At 44.9% G+C, this 20,119-nt stretch overlaps 1 protein-coding gene across 1 annotated transcript in view; it reads left to right on the forward strand.

Annotated features, from left to right (window-relative positions):
• Positions 1-281: 281 nt before the first annotated feature.
• The window catches only part of SYT6 (synaptotagmin 6), an 889,964-nt gene continuing 870,126 nt past the window's right edge, over positions 282-20,119 (forward strand). The window contains exon 1 of the mRNA XM_086923295.1: positions 282-486. The gene's annotated coding sequence lies outside the window, so the exon portion shown is untranslated. The remainder of the gene's footprint in view (positions 487-20,119) is intronic.

Raw genomic sequence — 20,119 nt, forward strand, 5'->3', positions numbered from 1 at the left:
TTTCCCTCTTGGTTCGAGGAAACTGCAAAATACAAATTGGAATTTAGCTGACTCGCAGCGCGTAGCGAGTAGTTGAATGTCGCATAGCGCATGCATCGAGACAAGCCGGGTGCGTAAATATTTCAAGTTATAGGCTGCAAAACCTTTTCGCAGTGGGTGGGAAATGCACACACGCACACGTACACACGCACACAAGCAGGCAAGCACACGCAGTGTCTCTGAGCAGATAACCACCGCTGCCGTTCCGGTAATTGCTATTTACTTGCGCCCGTCGCTGAATCAGAGCAGCGAGGCGGTGACTACAGAGGTGGACTTTTGCGGACTTTCAGAGCCTCTTTGTGAGCAGCTGCAGCCTCCGTCGCCAGGCATCGCGGTCCGAAGCCACAGCAGTGAGCGGCCGCCGCATCTCTGCCAGGGTTAATTGTGTGTGGAGCCGCCTGCAAGAGGCGCTGCACGCGGGACCCGGAGGCGACAGGAGCCCTGCTGGTAAGTCCAGTGGCCGCACTCGCATTCTCTTCCGTATCCATCAGTCAGCCAGCACAGGTCGGTCTGTAGTTCAGCTTAGTCTTTTTATGTTTTCCTTACGTTTTGTTGTATCTGCAGCAATTCTATTGTTTTCTAGCCTCTGGATGACTGACTTCCCGGTGTTGTTTAGAGGGTGTGTGCACTTTCAGAGACTTTAAACAGGGTGTCGGTGCTGTCTCTTATAGTACGTTTTAATGAAAGGAATCATTGATGGAAGTTGCAGATTTTGTGAGGCAAGCATACTGCGGGCTTCTTGCAAGTCACTGTATCTATTCTGTGAACTTACAACAGTTGAGCGTGTGTGCTTTTGTTGACATGTGCATGCTTGTCGTGTGCTCAGAATGCCAGTAGCCCAGTGTGCATCAGTGTTTGCCGATTGTCTGCAGGCACGCGCCCATCTCTCCTGCACATAGGGGTCTCACTTTTTCACATAACCAGACCGGTGCCACCCCCACCCGCATTTTGATATGAGAAAAGCTCAGATCCCCTGCTGCAGGTCTCTCATCTTTCCGGCAGCCCCGCCCCCCCCCCCCTTCTCCTCCCTCTGCAATCTCATAACTAACCATGTGCTTCCCTATCTCACATTTCCTGGTCAGTTCTCCTCAGAAGGCACCTGCATCCATTTCGCAAAGACCCCTTGTGTATTTTAAATGCAGAACTAGCTCTTCATCATCATCACGGGGGCGAATGAAGGCAGCTGGTTTGGGGGAGATAGCTGGCCTCGCATGCCGATCAATTAGACGGATAGATCGCAGCCAGGACAGGCGGAAGGGTGCAGTTATGAATGAAATCTGACATCAGGGTAGAGGCAAAGGGTTGCTCAGGAGACCCTTGGGAGTGATTGGCAGAGATGCAATTGGTAACTTGGTGACATTTACTGCAGCTTTCCCTCTAATTTGCCCAGGTCGTTCCCCCTGGTGTTCTACAGCACCACTGGAAGCATTCATCTGTGGAAATGTTCCTCTTGAAACCAGACTGAAGCTTTATTCTTCTATGTGCGAGTTAATTTGACGTTTTCCCACCGCCTGGGTGACTTCATCCATCTCAGTGCGACGGATGGGTCAATACATGGTTGGCAGATTTAATATTGCTAACTGGCGGGTGACTTTATTGAGCTCAAGTGATTGCTTAACGTAGGTTTCCGCAGATATCCTACAGACAGGCAAGGTATCAGGGGATGGGTGTATATTTTGTGATCTCCCATCACATCCTAATACGCGACCAATGGAACTGCAGCAGTGTAGTGGATATCCTGAAATATTCTCCCTTGAGATCAATTCTCAGAGAATTGTTGAGGACTTGAAAGGTGTCATTGTAAAAGGTGACCATTGATGCTTTGGGGATACGAAAGTCAATATGCGCTCATTTCCACCCTGCAGGCTCCTCTGCTTGATAGGTTGCAAGCTGCCATGGACCCTGAAGGCATCTAAACATCTCGTCTTTGTTGTCAGCTCAAAGAGAACAATGTCAGAAGGCTGTGTACAGTAAAATTTCAATGCAGCCTTTCAGAACAAGAGTGAATACAGTCTTAAATCACCACAACCAGTTCATGGAGATTGCCGGTATCTTTATTCAGGCAAATAGCAAAGATGAAGTTATTAAAATCCCGCTAATGGGGCTTAATCTGAAGAAACCATACACACCGTACTCCTAGTAGGCTATATGTTTGTGTGCGTGTGTTTAGTTGATTAAAAATACCTGCATGTACGGTGTAACAAACACTCAATTCTCGACCTCAATATGTACGCAATGTATGCAATAAATGCATTATGCAGGTATATAACACATTTCCTCAAATTTACAGGGCTATGTTTTGCCGTGGACGTTGTATTTGACATCAATGGTACTACCTGATACACATATCTGCAAAAACAAAATAGATTAGTGCCCATGCCTACACATTTCACTATACTTACATTATCTTTGTTAGGGTGCAAACCTAGTTGTCAGATAAGTAAGGGACGTGTATACCAAGATGTTTGTGAATTCATATTAAAAATATGAGACTACATCCTCTCAAGATGACTTCTCTCAAGCAAAGAGACTACAAGAAATCCCATGGGTCCATATTTTCAAATCTTGATATCCACTTTATTTCATTCTCCTGAAGCTCATTAATGGAAGATTTTTTAAAAAAATGCTTGCAGCCGTGTGTCATCGCGTTTCGTTCACCGTGAACTTTTTCAGGCTCCATACTTGTAAATGCAAAAGAGCATGGCATGTATGACCACTTCTTCAAAGATGGTACAGATTGGCTCCAGAATGTCCTTTATCTCACAGATCCAGAGCCAGGCCAGGAAGGGATAACCATACACTAAAGGAAAACAGATTAGTGAGCACATGAAGATACTTGATTTAGATATCGATACAGGCATGTGCCAGCATGGAGCCCTGAAGAATGTCACAATGAGCGAAACACGTTGGTTAATGTCTACAAGCTTTAAAAAAAAGATTGTTTTTACCATAGAAAACTGTCACACTCTTTGGATGATGACATAAGTGATGTCATTAATGATGGGATTTGAGATGTCATCAGTGATGTAATCAATGATGTCATTGAACATGTCATCAGTGATGTAATATGTGACGTCATAAGCAATGCATGGAGGTGTGCAAGTTATAGTTAGTGCAATAAGCCATAATTGGTGCATGTAAGCTTTTTTTTTTAAATGGTGTCTTTTAACTGATATTTTCACTTAACTATATCTTCACTTTAACCTTTGTTTCTTTTAGTGTATTTCAAAGGTTTTGGTCATAAAGTAAGGTATTATTACCAGACCTAACTAGTGTCACTTTAACTTTTGTTTCTGTATTTGAATTTATAGGACTTTTTTTTAACATTTAGAAACACATTATTACCACCCTTTAACCTTTTTTTAGTGCATTTCTAGTTTTTAAAACATTTAAAGTACAATATTGTTACTATACCTAACTGTAAACAGTTGGCCCATTGTTACGTAAGGAGGCTTGGCTATACAGATGCAGTGAGCTCTCTGTGAAGAGCTGCACCGAGAGCAAAGCCTTTCTGTAATAGTGGCTCGCCACATTTAATTGGGCTTGGGTGTCTGTTAGACCTGGCATCTTTTGGCGTGGTTCCCGTGTCTTTTTGCTTTTTGACCTCTTGGCTTTGTTGGTGTGCTGGACTTCGTTTTTTGGCTGGTTTAGTGTCTCTGCACACTTTCTTACTGGTGTTCAGTGTTAAAGTGCAAGTGCTCCTGTTGTAAATTGTGATATGATTGGTTATCCATGATTGGCATATTTGATTTACTGGTAAGTTCCTAATAAAGTGTGCCAGGGCCTGTAAATCAAATGCTACTAGTGGGATTGCAGCACTGGTTGTGCCACCCACATGAGTAGCCCTGTAAACATGTCTCAGATCTGCCACTGCAGTGTTAGTGTGCAGTTTTAACTGCCATGTTGCTCGGGCAAGGGCACATACTTGTCAGGCCCAAACCATCCCTTTCCTTACATGTAAGGCACCCCTAAAGTAGCCCGAAAGTACCCCTATGGGTGGGGTGCAGTGTACATGAAAGGTCGGACATGTACTAGTGTGTGTGACATGTCCTAAAAGTAAAATACTGTGTATTTCATTTTTCGTCATTGCAAACTATCTGTCCCATAGGCTAACATGGGAGTTGCTATGCAACATCTTACCTGCATAACTTTCTACTGGGATACAAAAGAGAAATGGAGTTTAGCATGCCTGAACTCAGGATTAAAAAATACATCTTTTAGCAAAATGATTTTTATACTGTGCGCTTGAAAATACCACTTTTAGAAGGTGGGTATTTTTTTGCCTAATCATCTATGTGGCTCTGCAGGTTTGTGCATTCACTGTCTGGTTTTTAGACTGACAGGGGCTGATTTGTCTATTCACACTAGACAGGGACACAGAGGGGATTGAGGTGTATTCTGCCTTTCCTGGATGACGCCTAGCCTAGCCAATGGGTCTGTCCGTCCTGCATCTAGAGTGGTGGGAGGAGTTGCCACATGCACCTGAATAGAATGTGTCTGATTTCCACAATGCTGTCTCCACCTCCTGTAGCGAACCTGGCCTGAGCAGGACATAACTGGATTATCTGTGCCAGGAGTACTTTGTGATCTTTTGGATCAAGAAACGTGCCAAGAATAAGAGCTTGGGAAGCTGTGTGGAGAGACTGCCACTTGCTGAGTGCTTTGCTGTGTTGGCCTGCAGTGGCTGCTTCTTTCTTGAGCAGTGAAAGGACTGGACTTTCTGCATCTTATTTTCCTGAGTTTCTCCAAGGGCTTGAGGTACAACTTACCCCCTGTTCAAGAAGTCTCAGGAACAGCAAATACTTCAAGTTCATCTGCTTTCAGTATCAGGAACTGCGTGTTTTGTGTTTCAACAGAAGTGACCTGAAGGTACCACAGAGGGGACTACAGTATCTCGCATCGCAACCCTGGTCTCACCGACGACACCGCCCAACACCGCCACACCTCCTTGCACCGTGACCTGTGGGCACTGCACTTCGCACCACCTTGCTCAACACCACCCCCCTGATATTCTGGATGATGCTGCTCCACACCAACATTGAAACTGCTGCCTGCACTGTGGTTTGGGGGCACCACTTGTAAGTTACACAACGCACTGCCCTGTCCCACACTGCAGCCTTTGCCCACTGACACCAGCGCCATTGACTTCAGTTCATCAGCCGATGGCAGCACTTCAACGATAATGACGTCACTGCCTGCACAATGCCTCCTCTGCAAACTGAGGGCATGACACACTGCACCACTGCAAGTTTCACCACAGCCCCAACGTCCGATGGCACTCCTACCTTCAACCCGCAGGGAGTTTGACCTGCAACAAGTGTGACTTCAGGCGCCCGCCGACTCATGCACCGGCCTACAGAACCAATGGCTGCTGATGTCAGCGCTTCAGAGCTCAGCACAAGGTTACCGATGCCCTGCATTTCTAAAGGTACTGTTTACGGGTCTTCCCGTATGTGCCCAGCGACGCCACGGTCAGCAGAACTGTTGGATTTGTTTGTTCACGACACCGTAATAGCCCCTGAAGGAGCAGCCAACTTCAAGGAACTGTTTTTAAAGTCTATTTTTGCTTATTGATATTTTTGAATAACTGTATGTTGGATTCTTATCATTTTCGTCCTATTTTACACAGATAAATGTTGGCTATTTTTCTAAAACTGGTGTGGTGCCCATTTGGAGTGTTTTCACTGTATTACTGTGTGTAATGTGAAAATGCTGTAAACATTGCCTCTGAGATAAGCCTGACTGCTTATGCCAACCAAGCTACCGAGGGGGTGAGCAAGGGTTATTTTAGAAGTGTAACTCCCTTATCCTGATTAGGAAGAAGGGTCCCTACTTGGACAGGGTAGCGACCTGCCAACTAGAGACCCCAATTTCTAAAATTGTCTGTAGGTAGTGGGATTTCCATGGAAAGCAGCACAAAGAGGGCAAGTTGTGCGTAGCAGGGCCTTGCCCACCCAAGGGAGTTTGGGTGCCTGCAGTGCATGGGCTTTATGCACAGTCTGCACAGTGAGCCCACACTGTGCATAATAGTGGCTTGCCCATCTAATGGGACTTAGGCCTCTGGAGGGAGTGGACTGTCAGCACAGTCTGAGCAGTGAACCCTGACTGTGCATAATAGAGACTTGCACACCTAATGGGGCATAGATCTTTGGAGGGAGTGGGCTCTACAGAAAGTCTGTGCACTCAGTGATGATTGTGCGTAGGAGGTGCTTACTCACCTAAAATGTCTTTAATGTCTAAAGGGAGTGGGATTTATACACAGTTTGCATGCTGAGCGCAGACTATGCATAATGGGGCTTTCTCACCTAATGGGGATGGGTCTCTGGAGAGTGTGAGCTCTATGCACAGAATGCACACTGAAAGCAGAGTGTGCATAGTAGGGGTTTGCCACGTAATTAGACTTCATAGTACTTCGGGAGTCCCAAGGCTTTACTGTCATCAATTATGTAATTTTAGATGTTGCAGTGATGTTATCAATCAATCAATCAAACAATCAATCAATCAATCAATCAGAGTACTTGTAAAGCGCGCTACTTACCCATGAGGGTCCCAATGCACTGAGGGGAGGGGGGTGCTGCTACTGCTCGTAGAGCCAGGTCTTGAGGAGTCTTCTGAAGGTGAGTAGGTCTTGGGTCTGCCGTATGTGGGTAGGGAGGGTGTTCCTGGTCTTGGCGGTGAGGTAGGAGAAGGATCTGCCGCCGGAGGTCGTTCGTTGGATGCGGTGGACAGCGGCGAGGGCGAGGGTGGCGAAGCGGAGCTGGCGGGTGGGGGGTGAGGAAGCTGAATCTGCTGTTCAGGTAGGCTGGTCTGGCGTTGTGGAGTGCTTTGTGTGCATTGGTGAGGAGCTTGAAGGTGATCCTCTTGTCGACGGGGAGCCAATGTAAGTCTCTCAGGTGGGGAGTAATGTGGCTACGGCGGGGGACATTGATGATCAGTCGGGCGGGGGTGTTTTGGATGCGTTGTAGTTGTCGTAGGTGTTTGGCTGGGATTCCTGCATAGAGTGCGTTGCCGTAGTCCAGTCTGTTGCTGATGAGGGCCTGTGTCACCGTTCTTCTTGTTTCGGTCGGGATCCACTTGTAGATCCTGTAGAGGATTGCGGAGGGTGTTGTAGCAGGAGGAGGAGACGGCGTTGACCTGCTTAGACATGGAGAGGGAGGAGTTGAGGATGAATCCTAGATTGCGTACATGGTTGGTGGGTGTTGGTGCTGTTCCCAGTGTGGTCGGCCACCAGGAGTCGTCCTAGGCTGAGGGGGTAGGTCCGAGGATGAGGACCTCCGTCTTGTCCGAGTTCAGCTTCAGACGGCTGCTCCTCATCCAATCGGCGATGGCCTTCATTCCCTCGTGGAGGTTGGTTTTGGGGGTGTGTGGGTCCTAGGTGAGGGAGAGTATGAGCTGGGTGTCGTCAGCGTAGGAGATGATGTTGAGGTCGTGATGGCGGGCCACTTGTGCGAGGGGGGCCATGTAGATGTTGAACAGCGTTGGGCTGAGGGATGAGCCCTGGGGGCGCCGCAGATGATGTTGGTGGCTTCGGATCAGAAGTGTGGGAGGCGGAAGCTCTGGGTTCTGCTGGAGAGGAAGGAGGTGGTCCAGTCAAGAGCCTTCTCTTAGATTCGGGTTTCTAGAAGGTGTGTCTTTAGAGTGCGATTGCGGACCATGTCGAAGGCTCCTGACAAGTCCAGGAGGATAAGGGTTGATGTTTCGCTGTTGTCTAGTTGGCGCCTGATGTCGTCTGTGGCAGCGATGAGGGCTGTCTCAGTGCTGTGGTTTCGTCTGAATCCGGACTGGGACGGGTCCAAGATGTTGTTGTCTTCGAGGTGGCGGGCCAGTTGCATGTTGACGATTTTCTCGATGACCTTTGCCGGGAACTGGAGCAGGGAGATGGGCCGGAAGTTCTTGAGGTCCTTGGGGTCTGCTTTGGGCTTCTTGAGGAGGGCGTTGATTTCGGCGTGCTTGCAGCTTTCTGGGAATGTCGCTGTTTCGAAGGAGATGTTGTTGACCTTCCATAGTTGGGGTGCGATGGCTGCGTCTGCTTTGGTGAATACATGGTGTGGGCACGGGTCAGACGGAGATCTTGAGTGGATGGAGTTCATGATCTTGGTTGTCTCGTCGTCCTTGACGTTGGACCAGGAGGTCAGGCGCTTGGCGCTGCTGGTGTTCACAGGGGAGGTGGAGTCTGGTGTAGTCGGGGCGGTCGTGGTGTTGAAGCTGTCGTAGATGTCAGCGGTCTTGCGGTGGAAGAAGATGGCTAGTGAGTCGCACAGTTCTTTTGAGGGTGGGATGTCCTTGGCGTTGGTGCTGCGGTTGGAGAGTTCCTTTACGATGCTGAAGAGCTCTTTGCTGTCGTGTGTGTTGTTATCCAAACGGTCTTTGAAGGAGGATCTCCTGGCTAATCTGATGAGGTGGTGGTGTTTGCGGGTGGCGTCCTTGTGGGCTGCGTGGTTGTCTGGTGTGCGTTTGTGGAGCCATGTCTTCTCCAGTTTCTGGCATGCGCGTTTAGAGGGCTGGAGCTCGTCGGTGAACCAGGTGGCTCTCTTGTTGGCGTGGCTGTTGGAGGGTTTCTTGAGCGGGGCGAGGGTGTTGGCGCATGATGCCATAGGGCATCATTATGAGTGATGTATTGTGTGAGTTAATTTAGCAGTGAATGGTGGGGGCATGAGTTATAGTTATTTTAGAGCATAAGTTATAGTCACTTAAGATAATTATAACTTGTGAATTTCAGGTGTTTTGTCCTCTGAAAACAGTATATTTTAACAGACATTTTAATCTAACAATAATGTTTCTTTAACCTTTGTTTTTTTCCAATAAATCTGTAGTTTTTTAAATATAAAATAAGATACTGGCTTTATCAAGGGGTCCACACATCAGCATATATAAAGCAGACTTCTTGCCTTTGTCAAAAAGTTACCAATAATTATAATCACACGTCCATTTAGTAAATTCACTCATAGATATGTTGTATAAAAGTGATTTCCATAAATATTTTCAAAAAGTGTTTAAAAATAAAAACATTAACATATCTTTGAGTCTTTTTAGAAAAAATGTCAGGCAATCTAGAACAGCTATTGGTCTAACCACAAGGCATCCCTGCACTCCAACTGAAGAGCATACAGCTCCAGCTCAGAGTGCTTAAAAAATTTGGTAAGCTCTCATGGGGTCGTTGATTCAATGACCTAGGAGATTTACTGTGAATTTTTAAAACTGTTGGTGAAGGGCTTCTGTGCACCCTGCAGCCCTCTCCAATTTTCATTTTTTTAAATATAGGAAATAGGCAATAAAAAAAAAAGCGGGTGCCCTGGTGCTTGCCGGGGGCACCCACAACTGCAAACATCATTGGGGGCCATTGAGGGAGCCCACTGCGGTATCTTCCTCTGTCGACTCCCCAGCCAGCACATATCCTGGGTGCCAGTTATTACTTAGTACCACCTGGGAGGAGCAAGTTATGCTCCAGCTCTGATGAGAACAAAGTTTTGTTCCTTGCCTAGGAGAATGTGGACAGGGAATGTTCTGCAATCTCACGGGCAGGGAACAGCAGAGTCCCGGGAAAGGGGTCTCTGGGATATTGCTCTCAACTGGCCCTGGGGATGGGGTTCCCAGGTACGGTGAATGGATTGGGAAGAGGGCCACACACCTCTAAGCCAAAAATTAAAAGTTAGCCCCTGGGGATGTAGTCCTAGGAGCCTCTAAGAGGTTCAGCAAGACTGGGAGGCCTGCGTGCCCCCTTCCCTAATGAAAAATATCTGCCACCGTTTAATTGGGTCCTCATGGCCTCTAAGAGGCTCTGGGAGAGGGCATGCACCTCCTCACCTAGTTATTACTATTGCCCCAGGGAAAAGGGACCTGAGGGCCTCTAAGAAGCTCAGGAGGGGAGCAGTATGTCCTCTTGCCAAAATGACCCTTTTCACCGACCCTCCAGGCCCTGCCCCACCCATAGGGTGTTATATATAAAAAGGCCTGACTCCGCACTTTTTAAATTTAAGCGAGCCCGTTGATCCACAAATCCTCTCTAGATCTCTGATCCCATTTAGAAAACAATTAAATTTTTGGTCCGGGGAGTACGTCTGTAACCCCCCATAAGGTCGTAATGTCAAATGTAAGGTTGTAAGCATTTCATGATGGTTTACACATTATGGATAGTTTACCTAACAATAACTGGTGAATTTCTGTAGTTTTTAAGTTTTGCTTTGTAACAATAACAGCAACTTAATTGGATTCTGTCTGTGAATTTCTGAGTTTTTTTAAACATACATTAAGGTCTTATAATCAAAGCTATCCATAACTGCACTTTAACCTTTTTTTTTCATTGACTATATATGTATATTCAGATGTGCAGAGAGTAATATGTGTTTTTACCATTGTTAAGTGTGGGTATAACTTATGAATTCCTTCCCCTATTTCAACAATGGAAATAAATGGCATATTAGATTGCACATCTGCATTTGTGATCTATGACTTGCAGTGGTTCTAAAGAAAGGCATTTAACCAGATTATGAAGGTATAAATAAGTGTAGGGAGATAAAACTGTAATAACTAGGGTTTGAAATATGCACCTGCTGTTTTCTGTAATGATATTATAAATCATGGGATTCGGTTAACTATGTATATTCACTCGCCTCTAATTTCTTTATAATCAGTGACTTGTGACGTGCCCAGTCACCAATTATAAAGAAAAGACGTCAGAACTTGAATATTGACCAGGTTATTCCAGCCGAGTTCTGATGTCACAATGCCTGCTGTCAGAGTCAGCAGCCGAAGTGGAAGGCAGATCAGGTGACAATAAGTGAAGCAACTCTTTAGCAATGATGACTGAACTGTTGTTCTGCTCTATTTTTGTTAGCTTACAATGAAAGCACAGAGAACATGTTTATTTTTTGCACTCCTTAGATAGTTAGAGAAAAGCTCAAATCTTTCTTCATGTTTCTACACATTCGGAGCTATTAGAACATTTTTTTTAGCTGACTTGTTTTTAACTTTTTCTAATATCTGTTTGCAACAAATATCTAGCAGGTTTGGGATTTACTTAATTTTGCACTAAAGACTTTATTTTTATTTGTAATATTTGCAAACATGCCTGCTCTCTCATATGAAACAGCTATGCACCAAGGTTTGAAGTGGTGAGTGGAGAGGTGATGGTGTGACCATGTATTATATGGGATAAAGTACTCCCTAGCATACATAATGATATTGCAAGTCAGCTCGAAGTTCCATAACCTTGCAAAGGAACTTGACCTTCAGCCTTGTTCCTCTATATGGTTATAGAACTCTTCTGTGACTTGCATTACCCTTATAATATTCAGCAGGGGATACTCTATGCATTATATAATGTTATTAGAATCTACGAGGCATTAAGAATCGTTTTCAGTCATTTATATTGACTGGGCTGCCGGCATTGAATTTGTCATGTGCATTCTAGCAGTAAGTGTTTGAATGTGTGTTTACTAGTTTCCTTGTTCACGGATAAAATGTTATTGAGTCACATTTATTTTCATTCTATAGGATAAATATATTCATATATTAGTGATCTAAAAATATAGCTCATGGATAAAGTACTATGTTAGCCAAACATAATATAAAAGCATTTATCCGTGCACAGTAATAAAGAGAGGCCTTGCCTGGGGAAATCAAACTTTCTTGATAAAGGTCCCTTCATTGGACCGTGTATAAATTCGTTTTTGTGCACAGTTTTTCCTTGACAAATCTTATTCTTGTTTTGTTGATCTCTTGTAATTTACAGTAAGTAATACTTTCCGGGCAGGGCAACTTTAGTAGTAAATTGCGACGTTAAACTTTTTACTTACAACCTCGACCACTATGCCTGGATACAGTGAAAAAGATTGGCTTGAACCTTTCTTATATTCCGGATCTTAACAAGAACCACCAATGTCTGCAGAATCTTGAATTTTCATGTGGAGTAAACAATCCCCTTGTTATAAAGATCTTCCATAGAATAGTTATGCGGGGCGCACACTGCAGTAAGTGTGAGAATGTTGTAGATGCAGGAGAAGCATATTTGGCACTTTTCGGCTAGGTCTTGAATGGCTGGTGGGTCAGGGGTATAGTTAGCTACATGCTATGCTGGCCTTAGAGTCTGTATTATGCATGCCTTGCAGATGATGGCATAATGACTAGTGATGGAACCAGTCTTGTTGTTTTCACATGTAGAATGCTGGTGGTGTTGGGACGGGAAACATCCTTTACAACAAAACTTTTACGACGCAAAGCTATTACAACGCAGGTTTTACTACGAATACCTTTACAACGCATTACACTGGGGGGCGCTCTAGGATAGGGAATACGTTTAATTTACTATCCAACACTTTCCCTAGTGTCCACGGAGACTGGAGTTGGAATAGTAGATTAAACTATTCACTATCCAGCACCCCAAAGTGTAATGCGTTGTAAAGGTATGCGTAGTAAAACCTGCGTTGTAACAGCATGCGTTGTAAAAGCATGCCTTATAATGTCATACATCCGGATGGGACAGATTGAGTCACACATATTGCTAGTGTCATCCACAAAGTGAAAAGTATAGTGAAAAGTATTGGTGAGAGGTGGTAACACTACAGGTCTCTCAGAGGCCAGTTTTATGCAACAATTGAGTGACAAAGTATCATGTTATAAAACACCAAGTACAAGATAGTACACTGAAAAAACATATCAACTCCAGGATCCCCACTACCACAATATGGTCAACGTAAATATATTTAGAGAATTGAAGATTTGCTATTCTTGCTTCAAACCGATGTGTCTTGAACATATCTAAGTGTGTCAGTGAATATCATCCTGTGGAGATAAGAATATTGAATCTATAAACATCTTCATTCAGAAGTTTACTAAATTGAACTGACATCCTTCTGAAAATGAGTTTGGCAGCCGTGGGACTCTGAGCCATCCGTCACTCTCGTTCTTGGAGTTTAGCCGAGGAGTCCCCGGCTCCCAGAGCGACTGCGGCGTTATTCCTCCCGCTTCTTAGGCAAAGATAACAACAGGCAATGGCGGCTCGTGGGAGCCTCGGCACGCATCTCGCGGGCTTTGCCTCAAATGAGGCACATTTTATGTAGGCAAAGGATAGAGATGGCAGTCTCTAAACATTACAAGGAAATACCAAGGGAGGGCCCATGTCAGTCACACATTCTAAAATAGAGCAGAAGGCTGCCATTTCACACCCCTCCACTTGTCTTATACTGCTTTGTGTGCTAAATTATTGCTAATTTGTCAGTTGTCACATACATCAGTGTAGTTCATGTGAATACGGTCTTTTAATATCTGTCCTTTTGTATGGCAAATCATGTCTCAGTCGCCATTAGGCAGAAGGCAGAACCTAGTTACACCCGGCCGTGACTTGAGAAGAAACTTTGGCCCTTAATGACCAGCTTTAACTCCATTGACTTCCATACAGCTCCTAGAATTACAATGCTTTAAAATAGCACAGGCATAGAGGCAAGAAAGCACTGCACATAGTAGTGGTGGGAAGACAATTCAAGTTCAAAAGCACAGAATTAAAATATTATTTACAATGACTAAATATTCAAGCGATTCTTGCTAAAACTCCCACATCACTGTAAATAACAGGTGTTACAGTTACCTCAACTCAGCGCTAGTCATTTTATCAACTTTAAAAGCATGAAACGAAAGTCACTCCAACAAGTTTCAAACACGTGACCTTCTTTTATAATCCTATTATCTCATCAGCTCAGTGTCTTACATATTTGATCTGCCTGACTCTACAGGTTGTTGTAAACTGCAGATATAACCTTCAACTCAGCTACCACTAAAAAAGGCTCTCTGTTAACTTTACAAATCAGCTAATAATAAAAATGCGAGCTACATGTTTGGTACACATTACTTCCTGAGGTGTTGTATCTTGATCCGTCAATGCTTGGCACCAGAGTTGTGCCGCATATTTGGACCACCGTAGCTCCAGGGTAGTTAGGCAATGCCTCAGCTGGTGCTGCCCTTGGAAATCCAGAAAACACTATTGGCAAGGTCAGATTATTGGCTGGTACCTCCTCTCTACTCTGACTTTCAGGTGGTAGTGAGTTTGAAGAGTCGAAGCTTACCATGAAAGGATGGTGTGGTGCAGAATGACTACTGTAGGCTCATGTATCTTTGACAATATGTCCGGGGAGCACGATTCATTCTAGAAACATATGTTGCTATTATTATTAATATTTTTAAGATAATGTGCTCAGTAATTTTAAACAGTTGTATGCCATAAGAGATCTTTTGCAACTATATTGATTTACTGTATAACTCCTTGGCGCGATGCAGGGGCATGGGTAATAGAAATGACATGTGTCAAACTCTCTTACAAGAACAGCCCCAAGTGCAGAGTCAGATCTTGCACAGGGCTTCGGTGCAAATGTATCATGCTGCCAATGTTTCCTTTCTTTGGAAGTGACTGCAGTTATCATTCTTATATTTTCTGCATTTCATTTGTGATGGGTATTGATGTTTGCCTAGCGCTTCTGGCAAATAGGCTCTAAAAATGCTAAATAAATAAATAAACAGCCTGACATTTTGGATCCAGACTGTATCGCTGGCCTACTTTGTTGGCAGGAAGAGGTGTGGAAGGTGGCTGTCACTGCAAGGTTCTGGATTGCTGCTCACTGAACAGTTCACCAGTGTGACAATGGTTCGCGTCCAGCAGTTCCTTGCTGGGTGTAGGAATGCACAGTGAACAATGCAATGGAGGGAGTGACGCGGCTACATGTGGCAGCCCCATTGGGGGTTAGGATGGTATTGGGTGGATCAGCTTCTTTGTGTCTGGCCAGACAGCATGCAGAGACTCCAGTCTCAATCAAATATAGCGCTTAGAAGCGCACCACAGCCATTCAGTGTCAGGCTGTGACTTAGAGAAGCCAGGTTCTCAGTGCTCTAGGCTGTCTACCTTTTCCGCAGCAGGGCCTTACATTATATATCTTGTCATTCCTGTGGCTACATTCCTTACCCCTGAAAGGAGACAACCAGACTGAATGTGGTTCTCATCTTCTTCTCCACAAATGTGAAGAGCTACAGCAAATAAAAGGTGAACACGGGATAGACATAAAGGGTCAGCGTTTACCATTTGCAGGTGGCCTGAATCCTCCTGTCAACACAGAGTCAAAGATAGCCCCATACATTTACAGGGAAACGCATTCTGACAAAGGGCACTTTCTTTTCTGGTATGCCACAGCTCCATGACAAGCAACCACATAGGAGCTCTTCTTTGTTCATTGGTTTCCAACCACCTCTCTGTTTATGGGGCCTTCTCTCCGCAACAGAACGGGGAGGAATAGAGTATGTGGGAGGTGGCCATACTTCAATATTCAGGTATTGCTATGGCCAGGGTGTAGGATGACCAGATGGATTTGGCCTAGTCCATCTAACTGAGAAGCAAAAGATCCTGCCTGCTTTCTTCAATAGATGTGTATGAGAAACCAGGGAGACCCACTTGGCTTCACAGTTGATTCATCCGGGGATGGGGGGGGGGGTGTTAGAGGGCCAACAAAAGAAGACATGTAGGAAGAACGGGAGGCAGCAGCATTAACTGTCACTAACCCTATGAGGCACCCCAAGCCCTAAAGGCAACACAACCCAGGGGCACTGATGTAGGGGTACCACAACCCTTCATGTACCCAAGAACTCAGGAGCTCACAACATACAATACAGGGGAAGCAGAAGGTCCAGCAATTAATGAATGCATGGATTTACCAGGAAATAGCAGCATCCAAACTCCACTAAAGCCAGCTGCTATCAACTGTGACTTGTGGCTTGGCTTGCTCATGGGGCAGGAGCTGCCAATGTCAAGAGGAGTAGTACCGTGGAAGAGCCGCAATCGCTGACAGAGGTAAGCATTCTGTAGGTGAGCAGCATACAAAATACCAGTACAGCTGCCGGGACGCCAGTGACACTGATCACCTGAACAAAAAAATATTATGAACTTAGAAAAAAGTTGTCACACAACTCACCAAGGAATGAATGAATGAATGAGGGAATACATGACAGGGGTTATAGAGAGCGCAGCTGCTCGAGGAGTGTCTTGGCACTAAAGCATATGCATTTGCAGGTAGGAGAAATGAAGTCAGAGTCTGAATGGATACGTTTTTAATTGTTTGAGAACGGCAGTCTCATTTGACATGTTTTTGAGTTGGATGGGGAGTTGACTCCAAATCTCAGCCACGCGGACTGAGAAGGACGAACCCCACCCCTCGCGCTTTTAAAGTATAGGACCACTATCATACAAACCTTTCCTGAGCGTAAGGCCCTGCCAGGGTGAGAATGATGGATTATCATATTGAGATAGTGTAATGTATGTGTCTTGTAAAGCGCACTGCTGCCCTGAGGCGTCGTGGCGCTGTAGACCACTGGGGAACCCGTCCCGGCTATCCCTGTGAGATGGTTCCTACTGGGTATCTCCAAGGTGAAACCAGGCATCCCCGGCGAATGTGGGGGGCCGTTGTAGAGATGAGGCAAGCTAATGCCCAGAGTTGCAGAGTGTGATCCCTGGTTAGAGTAGGCACCGAGGTGAGAATTATCGAGTCCGCTGACCCTGGTCCATGACCCTGCCGCATCGGGAATTGAACCCTGGTCCCGGGCCGTTCTCTGCGTCCGGGTCTGCCGCCTCTGACCAGTGAGCCACACCACTCCACATAAGTGGGCCCTACGTCATGCAAGGCACTGTGGTTAGAGTTGTTTCAAACTAGTGTTCCCAAATGGTGCCATTTCTTTTCAATCGATCTTCTGGGATCAAAAAATGCCAATTTTAATAATTTACTCAGTATTTGTTCGTTGCCAATATATAAATGCAGGCCATTATAAGGCAGAGCGGCTGTGTTCTCTCTCCTTAGCCCTCTCCCAAGGCGAAACAGCGACGGAGCGTAGTCGTTCGCTGCAACTTGAACATTTTTACTCAAACAGTGATGCTTTCTGGCCTGAGTTAGTGAAGATGCAAAGGGCTTGTCATGAGCCTTTAACTGAGGGTAGAGCCTTTAAGAGCATGAGCTGCTTCTAAAGTACTCCGAGATCCGGCGAGGGCGCACGTCACTGCATGAGCACTAATGACCATTATTAACACCACATTAGCCCGCATTTGATGCCCTCACTTTCAGAACCACGCCTCTGACATGCAGCTGCAAAGGATGAGCTGAGTGAGATGTAAGTCACTAATTAATGACTTTAAGAGAACTATGGGGCATATGTGCAAGGAAATGGCTGAGCGCGGCGCTGCAGCAAAGTTTGCAGCGCCACACTGCACCATTTCCAAAACACAGGGATGCACCATATTTACAGGAATACGGCGCACCCCTGTGTTTTCCCTAGTGCTGGAGCAAAAAATATGTGCCAACACAGACACCCTTGTGCCATAGTACAGGGGGCTGTGTTACAGAGATGATTGTTTATGTGCAGGATGGTGTCCCTTCCTGCACATAAACAATCATGAATGGCGACTTGCTACTTCTAGGTGGCCTGCATTTTGCAACACACATAGAAGTAGCAATCACCAATATTTGATGATTGTTGTTGTGCATGAAGGTGTCCCTTCCTGCACATGAACAAACATTTATGGTATTTTGATTTCTATTAGCAGCACACATAGAAAAAGCAAAAATGAGGCGAAACAAAAGTGTTTCTCCTCGTTGCGCCAATCTAATGCCTGTTTTTGCATGGCATTAGTTTTTGGTGCTGCCTCAGATTTACAGATCCATGTAAATCTGGGGCAGCATCAAAAAGCAATGGTTGCTGCAGTGGAACGCCCACAGCAACACCCATTACACGCCCCTTTCACACAGAGAACTGTATGAAACTGTACCATATTTACAAAATGGCGTTAAGCCACAAAAAGAGGCTTATCGCCACTTTGTAAATATGGAGCAGGGCATTGCGCCACTGCAACATCTGCAAAAGTGACCTTCTGGTGGTGCAATCTCCTTGCACATATTCCCCAGTGTTTCATGTCCTCGCTTTCTCCTTTGCAACCTCTCATATAATGTGACTCCATACTATATTTCACCTCATCTCTATTCTGACTCACAGCTATGTTTTGTGCTTTACAAAGCACAATCGTCCTGAGAATTAACAAAGAATAGTCACATTGACAATTATTATTATCCAGTTTAAAGAAGTGCTTATTTTTACAACATCAGGATGATGAAAGGCTGAGAGTACCCTGCTGGTATTCCAACCTGTAAGGAATCACTAATAGTCGCTCTCGCTCACAGCTTGATAGGGATTATCAATTGGACCATTAATTTCTAGGCTTCAAAAAACATTTTAAATGTTCCATGCCATGCTGATTTTGTATTTATCACATTGAATTCTGCATAGTGTGCCTTTTAACAGGCCCTTTTCCCCAATAAATGACACCAGATTTTTCCTGCTGAATCTATCTGGGAAAATGGTGAAGTTCATTAGGATCACACAGCTCGGATTTTGAATCCTTGTGCAAACTCCTGTGAATTGAACACCAGACAGAACAAGACCCACAAATCAAGAGTAAAGAGCAGAGGCAGTCTTGACCTTCATGGACATTATTCAGATTTCTGCCACCCTCACTTTCCGACTGGCTCCCCTACTTACATGTCATTTGATACAAGTCCCTTTGCAAAAGACAAACGTTAAGCCGGTCTCTTATAGCTCTATGGTAGCTGCTTTCTGCTATAGGTATGGAAGGAAAGGGCTTTTAGACCCACATATTTTGGATGAATGAGACACGTAGCCTTAGTACATGATGATGTACCCTTTGACTTTTTCAATTGCGTCCCCTTTCCACTCTGCTATGATACGCCTCTATCACTCCCTCCTACTAGGACATGACTGTATCACTTGTCTCTTTAGCCCCAGGACTGTGACAGTCAACACCATATTTAATCACAAAGGTGGTGCCTGGATCTAGGGAGGATTTACTCTTGGTGTATACTTGTGTGGTCCTATCAATTGAATTACCCAAAAGAGATTCAGAAATAAATGTAATTGATTAGGAATTCTGAGAGCAAAATCTGAAGTAATTTTAGCAGGGGTTGTGAAGCCGAAATCCATCAGAATGATCATCCAGCATCTTTTCCTGTGTTCAAGCAAATCTCATCAGAAGCCGAAGGCTAACATTTCAGCCTGCAAACAAAACAAGCTAGCCGGGCTGATGAGAGATGTTACCTCGAAACCGGTCCGGTCCTCGGATGCTTGATTCCGTTCTGGGAAGGACATGGCTTTTGTAGTTCGGACTGGACTGTTCCCACGGGGCACAGGGTCAGAGCTGATTTGCATATCGCCATTGTCTAACCCAGGGTGGTGTGGAGTGCAAAAAAACGATGGATTTGGGCCCAGATCTTTGGACTGGGGTGAGTGTGTGACATTGATCCACATTCGGTCCATCACCTGTTGTTTTTGGATAACATTTCAGCCTGGCCTTACAGCATTAATTCATGTGAATTTAACAACTCATGCCGAACCTTTTCTTTGATATCTTCAACGCTTGGAAACATAAAGGTGCTATTTCTGCAGGTGCCAAATTTCCTACCTGCCGATTAAACAAAATCCCTGAATGTTAATTATGGATAGCTCCCTCTTTCAATTTTAAGCGCTTTAATATTCTCTTATCTCCAGGGAGCTTAAATGCCGCTAAGAATCACTGGTCATACTATAAATTGCACACCTGGTTCAGTGGGACTCCCCAGTCATTGGCTGCTGCTACAACACGTTTAGGATCAGTATTAGCCCAAGAGCTGACCTGCCTGGAGAAATCAAAATAACATTTTGTAGAAAAATGAAATATTCCCCTCTTGGTAAAAGTGAAAGACCTATTTAACTTAGTCATTTCTCATGCTCTCTGCAGCATTGGAGTGAGGTCTGCAAGCAGCCTCCAGCTTTAAGAATATATATAGTTATTTATGTATTTATATAAAGTTTTATATAGCGTGGACGTGACCCAAGCGGGTATCAGAGCGCTTTACAGATGTACAGAGGTTCAAACAGAGTTGCACTTAAAAAAAACAACAACAATGATAAGCAAGGAAATGGAGACGATAGAGGAGCAGTAAAATATGCCAAGGCAAGAGGAAATTGTGTAGCATACAAGGGCAGCCGACAAATGGAGGAGTTGAGCACA

The sequence above is a fragment of the Lissotriton vulgaris genome, chromosome 5, assembly GCF_964263255.1.
Source record: "Lissotriton vulgaris chromosome 5, aLisVul1.2, whole genome shotgun sequence".
Lineage (NCBI taxonomy): Eukaryota > Metazoa > Chordata > Amphibia > Caudata > Salamandridae > Lissotriton > Lissotriton vulgaris.